The 8,734-nt window shown below is 40.0% G+C and overlaps 1 pseudogene; it reads left to right on the top strand.

Annotated features, from left to right (window-relative positions):
- The first annotated feature begins 1,253 nt into the window (after positions 1-1,253).
- Positions 1,254-8,413, top strand: LOC102575649 (uncharacterized protein K02A2.6-like; annotated as a pseudogene).
- The last annotated feature ends 321 nt before the right edge of the window (positions 8,414-8,734 follow it).

Raw genomic sequence — 8,734 nt, 5'->3', positions numbered from 1 at the left:
TTAGTAATCAGCCATCGGTATCAGTTCAAAAAATCTTTATCGGTACACCCCTATTGATAAGAACTATTTTTTTTAAATCATACCTACACATGTAAATAAATAATAAAAAAGTGATTGCTATGATTGCCCTGTTAGTTTCATTATTAGAGGTGTATAAGAATATGGCAAAACTTCAGGAAACATGAAAGCACAGTAAACATGGAGAGTATTGCAAGTTGTAGTTAGATGGTTGCATTTATTTTTAGTACTGAAGGCAGTTGATCTCACTTTATTGATCACAAAAATATCTGTATAGCTTTAATGAATCTTAACCTTTCAAAAATTATGTTAGTGGATCCAAGAGTGGTTTAGTTGTGAACCCAGAGCTAAAAATAAAATCTTTAAAGTAAAAATAATTTTGCAGGGGAAATTAATGCTTTCACTATGACTATAGAAAATATCTTTGTCTGAAGTGTGAAACATTACTGTCTTTAGAGATGTAACAACCAGGGATTGTGCCCTATACAGCAGTGGTATCAGGCCCTGGGCCAACTCCAGTGACTGAGACAGCTGGGCTGGCAGAGGTGGTTTTCTTTCCTAGCTTTGCTCCTATGACTTGTCAAGAATACAAGTTGTTGTGAAATGGGAAAGTTGGTAGTTTTTGTCAGCTGTTCCCTGTTAGGTGTTATTTCCTTTTGCAATTTAAAGTGCTTTTTAACATATTAAGATAAGATATATGAAGGAAACTCAGGGGTGTTAAATATGAATGTGGATTCACAGCAGCATAGACATCGTATCAAAAGTAAAACCTTTAGAACTTCTTAAGCCACCAAATTTGTCCATATTTAGCTTTCAGCACACCAGCTGTGTCTTTTTATCTGCAATGAGTATCCCTGAATCATAAGCAAACTCCAAACCTGGCACTGTTCACGTAATTAAAGTCACTTACAGTGTGTAAAATGACTTTGTGCTGTTATGCTTGAAAAGTGCATTGATCACTTGTCTTCATATGCCTTACTTCTTGCTGGTGCTGGAATAATTTAGCATTAAGTTAGTGTACATTGTACCAAAACATTTCTGAAAGAAAGTATTTATGATTTCAGATATGAATGACAGGACTTCATGGAGTTAGACTGATTTATTCCATATGAGAATCTGGTCTGCAAGGTTGTCCTTTAAACTATTTTGAGAGTTGTCCATAAACAAGGTTTTAGGCTTCAGCTGAACTACCTGGTGAAGAAAGTTAAATTAATTAAGGGTAGTTGAATATTTCGATGAATATTTTAATCAGCAGATATGTCAACAAACCAACAGTGGAGATTTTACCAGAAAAGCATGAGAAGAATGCAACCTTGAGAGGTAAGAAGTAATGATAAAATTTTGCCAGTGAATTCAATAAGAAGTCTACTGTCTATTGAATGTTCCTATGGCTTGTCTCAAGCAATTTTATTAGACACTTTGGTGAAACAGTATCAAACAGGTAACATTAAAAGTAAAAAAAAAAAGAAAGAAGAATGATGAGATAGAATTACAAGTATGGAGAAGGGAAGCACATAATTTTTATTAATTAGTACTTTTTTCAAACCCTCCTGTTACTTTCTTTCCCCTAATGGTTCCATTCAATAGGAGTTTAATGGGCATTTGTCTTTCATGCTCTCTGATCATAAATGGAACATCATGATGGAATTTCACAACTTTGATGTGGATGTTGTATTGCCAGCACCTAGTTGGAAATACATCTTTCAAGACAGCCATATATTTCAAGATAGTCAAATATTCTGATGCCTTAGCCATATTTATTTCCTGTGAATTATGCCTGAAATTATAGGAGGGAACTAATTTAGTTGAGATTTAGAACAGCGGTCAATAAAAAAATGAGTTAGTGGTAAGTAATTGACTGTAAAAACTGAATTAGCATCTGGATCTTTTACAGTGGTAGTTATTACAAAATCAAATGTTCTATGAACACACAAAATTATTTTCTAAGAAGTCTCATGATGTTTTGTAATATATTTAGTAGCAAATATGAATTTATTTCTTAATTAACTTGTTCTTCAGAGACCATTAAAATGAGTCTATTAGTGTCTCACTAGTGCTAGGAGAATGCTGATAATTTAACAGATCAAATGGTCGTTCTTGGAGATTACCTTTTCTGCTAGATTTTTTAATTTCTAGACAAGCAATAACCCAGCTCTCTGGCCCCCAAGATGAAAAGAGTTTAAGCATCAAAAGAGTGACATGTTTTGCTCTTAAGTAAGGATGAGAATGCCTGAAATAAGATGTTGTTTGAAGATAGGAGCACTTCCTACAAGACTATTTACAAAAATAAAAGTAGTGCAGGAATTGAAGGCATTTGAATGTTCAGCTTGCAGTGTTCATAGAAAGAAATACTTTTAAACGAAGCCTTCAGAGAAGCAGAACATATATAAATAGAAAAAAACTGTGTACTCAGTATAACGTGTAAATGCTAGTGACCTTTTCAGGATCCGCCCAGTTGGAAGAAGAGAAAACCCATTTGTTTTCACAATCATGTGCATAAGGTAGCATGCATTTGGCTGTTTAAATACAATATTAATATAAATATATAGATGTGGAATTCCTGCTTCCTTCACATTCTAACAATACCTAGGTCTAGGTTTTTGTAACTCACCAGTAACTGTGGCACATGAATGTCAGGAGAAACTCAACAGTTCTAATTACTGATTTTTGACTTGGAATCATTCTCTCTCTCTCTCCTTTTTTCTTTAATCCCTTTCAAACAGTGTTTTTTAAACCTTTATTCTTTCCTTCTATCTGGTTCAAGTAGATCAAGATATTCCAGGAGCATAATGTCTGACTAAAAGTAGTTCTAATAGGTTATTTATTGCCTTTTTGTCCTTTGTGTCAGTTGCTTCAATCGCTTCTGATAGATTTTTTCCCCACCTCTGCATTCCAAAAAAAGTCAATCATCAATCTACTAGCACAAATTGAGGTACTTACCAACAGTGACTAAGCCCACTTAGATCATCTGTCTCAGCTCAGACAATACTTCTCAAATTTCAGATTGTCATCAAAAACTGTCAAGCCTTCTCAGAAAGCCACAAGTATGTTTCAAAATCTGTGTATTAACCATGTGCTGCTTGTCTTTTTCTTTGTCAGGTACAGGGGGTCAAAACCAAAACTTGTGAGTTTGTGTAACACATTAGTCCCTGTACCTCTGAAATAAAATAGAAAACATATTCATGTTTCAGACCTTTCTTTCTTAGAATTTAAGGTAGGAAGCAGCCATGATGCATTAGAATTTGTTCTCTTGTCATCTCCATTGATGAATGGTAAATTGTTTGAAAGATGAATATTAGATAGGAACCAGAATGATCTACAAATTCATGTCAAGGTTGGCAAGTTATTTTGGAAAAAAATGGAGGTAATAATAAAAAATGTCAAGATATTTCATTTTGAAATTTCTCAAATTATATGCTTTATTTTGAAAATTACAGAATGTTTTGTTTCAACTTCTTATTATTTTAAAATAACATGTATGTGTAAGAATTGACCCCTAAAGAAGAATAAAGGATTAAATAACTCAAATCTAATAATTATAAAGATTAGGCTCAACGTGATCACTTTTCAGGTATTTTTATTGGAAAAAAAACTGGAAAATGTCAAAACCAAACCCAATTATTTAGTCAGGTTATTCTTTATTCACCCAGTTGGGATTGCATTCCACTACATTCCATTTCATCCCAGTACTCCTATATTAAACCATACAAATTACTGGACCAAAAACTAACTTGTATTCAGCTAAAATATATCTTCAGGAAAAAAATATATTTTTCTATTATATTGAAGACTTTGAGATATGCAGTTTTGCAATTCCCTTGGTAGTTTGTTCCAATGATTAATCAACCTTTCCTGTTAAATTATGCCTTATTTTTTATTTCAAATTGTCTAGTTTTAAATGCACAGAAAGAACTACTAATATTCACTTACAGTAGTATTCTGTTTCCCTTTATGTGACTGACTGGCATTTTATAGCTGTGTGTCTGGCCATTTTTGGCTTTGTTTCTGCATTGTGGACATACAAGACTGAGCATGTATCCATGGTCCCCCTACTTTGTCCGTGGCGGGTTAGGTTGTTGTCCTGTGTTCTGTCAGGGTTGACTGTGTAGATTAATTAAGAGGTTAGATTATAGATTTGTATAGGATAGTTTGGATAGGGATGATCCTGCCTCAGGCAGTGAGTTAGACTAGATGATCTATGGAGGTCCCTTCCAGTCCTAATTCTCTATGATTCTCTAAGCATGCATGGCTTTAGCTATACTCTGAACAAAAATGCACGGGGCCATGTACATGCATACCTGAGTTCAAGTCTGGGAAAAAGCAGTGGTTGGAGAGGAACAGAACCCTCTTATATTTTAGCCTCAATATCTTAATGCAGGAATGCTCAACCCAAGGCCTGTGGTCCAGGTTCAACCCCTGGCACTGTCATCCAGCCTGCAGGGCTCCTCGTGTTAGGGTGGTGTGGGAACCAATCCTGGTGTGCAGGGGTATTGTGGGGTTAGCACAGAACCCCGGGGTCCTGATCACACCATATGGGACTGGGTGGAGCTGGTGTGGGAACCCTAGAGACTGATTCCAGTGTATGGGACTGGGTGAAAGAGACATGGGGCCCCCAGAACCCGATACCAGTACGTAGGCCAAGGCATAGGTCATACTGGGGTCCCTGGAGCCTGATCCTAGTGCATAGGACTGGGTTGAGGTAGCATGGGGCCCCCAGAGCTGATCCTAGCATACAGGTTCTGTCCAGTTCATGGGCCCACCCCACATCTGACTACCAGGGCCAAAAGATTGAGTGCCATTTTTCTAATGGTTAGGAAACTTCCAGAAAGTGAATCACCTAGGCCCCTCTCTCACTTTTATGTGGTTTGAACCTATATCTTTTGCTTTCCACCACATATTGCTCTACCCACCAGACCAGAGCAGCATCCTCCCCAGCACCCTTTTTGAAGCTGGTTCACTAGTCAGCTTAGAGGGAGACATATAGGGCCAGAAAAACAAGTGCAAGCTGAAGTGTGTATGGCACTGTGATACAGTTGTTGCTCTGGAAAAGAACAGGACCTAGGTTCTACTCCACAGCCTTGATTTCCAGTGAGGCAAAACCCTCCCTCACTGCCCGTCTCTCCATTCATTTTATCCAGACTATGAAATGCAAAAGGCAGTGGCTCAGCTTCAAAAGAAGCTATGGAGAGAGAGACTCCATTATGCCTAACTTGTGGGCAAGACTGTTAAGAGTACTAGGCTGGGAGAAATTTGGGTTCAAATGATTTCTGAGTCAGGGGGATTACAACCCAGCCCTGCTTCCTGGTTTGAGCCCTAACAGTCCAAGTGTTGGGGCATACACATTTGAGGGGGCAGATCTTCCAGCACAATTTGGTCATCAATTCCTGGAGTTCCTGGCAGCAGAGGTAGACTATCTGGTGTTTAGGGTGTCTCAGACGGCCGGGGCCAACTTGAGGTGATCTAGAAATTACTCGGTTGTTGGGCGGGCTGGTGAATGGAGAGGCAGACAAAGCGTATTGGTTGCAAAAAAGCTTTACTTACGCCGCTAGTAGCCGCGACGCACGTGGTCCGGTCACTTAAACAACTACACGAGTTGCTCCAGCTGGCAAGGCTCAGGCCAGCGAATCCATACACAAACCAGGCCGGCAGGGAAAGGGTACGTCGAGGGATGGCGCTCAGCGACGGGGAGACAAATCAATAGTTGATCAGGCTATCGATCAGCTCAGCCACGAGTCAGGAATCTTCAAAGTCACTCTGCAGCGTGCTCAAAGTTCTCCGACTTGGGCGGAAGTCGCACAGAATTTTATACGGCTAACAAGCCAATCGCTAGCCGCCACGTAGGAATAATTTAGAACTGGCCAATAGTGGGACACAAATTTGCATACGAATGGCGGGAACTCTCTTGCACCAGAGTTTTCTGTTGCAACAGAAAACTTTTGCTGTGCACAGAGACTCTCATGTGGCGGGAAAATTCCACCATGCCGAGGCACTAAAATCATTGGGTTGTGACCCCCCCCCCCCCAATCTATTATGGCTGATGTTACTTTAAAAGGCTACATTGGGTCATATAGAAGAATTTGTTATGAGCCAGATGGCTTATTGGGACTCTTATGCTATCCTATTACTGGGAAGCCAACAAAGTGGAAAACCCAGAACAAAAGCGTGCAATCCTCCTGACAGGCTGTGGTGCCAAAACATTTGCCATTGTTATTTCCCTCACAGCACCTGCCTTACCAAACACTAAGTCTTATGCTGAACTAATTACTCTGCTAAAGGCACATTTTTGCCCAAGGCCATCTGTTACCCTGCAGAGGTTTCATTTTTTTAAACAGGACCAAAAGGCCAATGAAGGCATAGCAGATTATCTAACTGAGCTCTGTTGCCTTGCCAAATTTTGTGAGTGTGGTGATCTCCTGGATGGCCTGCTTCATGACCGTCTTATCTGTGGGGTTCAAGATGAAGCAATCCAAGTCTGCCTGCTCTCTGAACCAAATTTGACCTTGGCTACTGCACAAGAAAAAGCCTTGGCAGCTGAAGCAGTATCCCATAATGTGAGAGAAATTTGCCAAGTGTTATCCAGCAATGTCCACATACTCCAAAAAGGTCAAGAATCATATCATCACCAGCAAATTCAGCAGATTATACCCTCACCAGCAGCATCCCATAAGCCAATTAATTCACAGACTTGAGTTGTGGCAGCCAACATAGACAAAGGGATTTCAGGTTTAGAAATGTGGAGTGTGATTCCTGCAAGAAAAAGGGGCCACATAGAGAGGTTTTGCCACTCAAAGCCCAGTTCTGGGAGGCAAAAAGACTGTGGCAAATCTATTCACTCCCAAACCACTCACAGGTTAGAGTCCTCCCCAGAATGTGAGGTACAAAAGCTATATTTGATTCAAAATGTTGGTGTTGTTGGAACTAAAGGTTCTGAGATAATTGCAACTGTATTAATAAATGGACAGAAGTGCAACATGGAAGTGGATTCAGGTTCAGGAGTGTCCCTCATAGATGAATACACATTCTTCTAGTTGTTTCAGCATCCTCTCCCCAAGTTATTGAAATCTGAGCGTTGCCTGTGTGATCACAATGGACAGACTGTGGAAACTTTGGGTTGTTGCAGTGTAGATGCCTAGTAAAGATATGTTAGGCAGCATCTACCCCTCATTGTCACTAAGGGTTTCCATAAAAGCCTTCTGGAAAGAAATTGGTTCTCACCATTGGGAATCAGTATTCAAGGTGTACACAGTCTCTGCACAGAAGGTCTGGAAAAGCTTGCAAGGGAGTTTTTCCAGGTAGTCTCTGAGGAATTAGGAACGTACTCAGATCCACCTGTGACGTTCAAAATGGATCCTCCAATAGCCACTATTGGTATAAAGACCTGGAATGTATCTTTCGCACTGCAGCCGAAAATTGATACAGACTTAGATCAGCTTATCATGCAAGGAGTCTTTGAGCCAGTCATACATACAAGCTGGGCCACACCAGTTGTTCCTGTTTTAAAACCTAATGGCAGTGTTCGTATCTGTGGGGATTACAAGTTCACTGTTAATAAAGCACTTAAGCAGGACCTGCACCCAGTGCCTGCCATTAACCAGTTACTGTCTGCTCTTGCAGGAGGGAAGGGTTTTGCCAAACTTGACCTTGCTCAAGCTTATCAGCAGCTTATAGTGTATGACAAGACTGCTGAAGCCCAAACAATAATTACACACCGGGGAGCATTCCGTGTCAAGCGCCTCCAGTTTGGAATTTCTGTGGCACCAGAATTTTTCCAGCATTTCATGGAGAAAATGCTAGCACGAATTCCTGGGGTTGTTCCATACTTAGATGATGTGGTGATCACGGGGCTGTCTCAAGAGAAACTCACTGAGAGACTCAGAGAAGTTTAACAGAGATTCAATAAAGCAGGTAAAAGAGTAAAATGAGAGAAATGTCAACTAGGAGTGTCCAGTACCAACTTTCTGGGATATCAAATTGATGCTTATGGCATTCACCCAGTTGAAGACAAAGTAAAAGCAATACATGATGCCCCTATACCAAAATGCAGACAGGATACACCCATTGCTTTTTACTCAATAACAATGACTTCAACCAAGAGGAACTATGCACAGCTTGATAAAGAAGCATTGGTAATCATTGCAGGAATAAAAAAAAAATTCACAAATATGTTTATGGCCACAGATTCAAAATCTGAGCAGACCACAAACTCCTCCTTGGAATTTTTACTATGGACAAACCAACTCTTCCTATTCTGTCTCCCCGTATGCAATGTTCGAGCATCATGCTAAATACATATGACTATACCCTAGTGTACAAACCTGGGAAAACAATTGCAAATGCTGATGCATTGAGCTGCTTCCCACTACAAATACCTGATTGTATTGTAATAAATACCTGATTGTATATGTAAGTCCTTGCCCTACAACAGAGTCCAGCCCATCAGAGCTTCTTATGAGTCATCCTCTCAAGACATGCCTTGACCATGATAACCCAGACCTTGTGAAAGACATGCAGTTCGGGAAAGAAAGAGTTGGACTCTGCTCTGGCATCTGGTACCTTATGTTTTTCATTCCACAAGAGATTGTGTTTGCCTATGGGACAGGCCCACAGTGGGTTCAATCTAAAATTATAAGCATCGCAGGACCTGTATTATGTACAGTCCAGACTGATGACAGACAAGTTTGGAGATGTCATGTGGACCAGCTGCATGGGTGTTCTT

The sequence above is a fragment of the Alligator mississippiensis genome, chromosome 1 (genome assembly GCF_030867095.1).
Source record: "Alligator mississippiensis isolate rAllMis1 chromosome 1, rAllMis1, whole genome shotgun sequence".
In the NCBI taxonomy this organism is placed as follows: Eukaryota; Metazoa; Chordata; order Crocodylia; family Alligatoridae; genus Alligator; species Alligator mississippiensis.
This window is presented reverse-complemented; position numbering and strand designations above follow the sequence as displayed.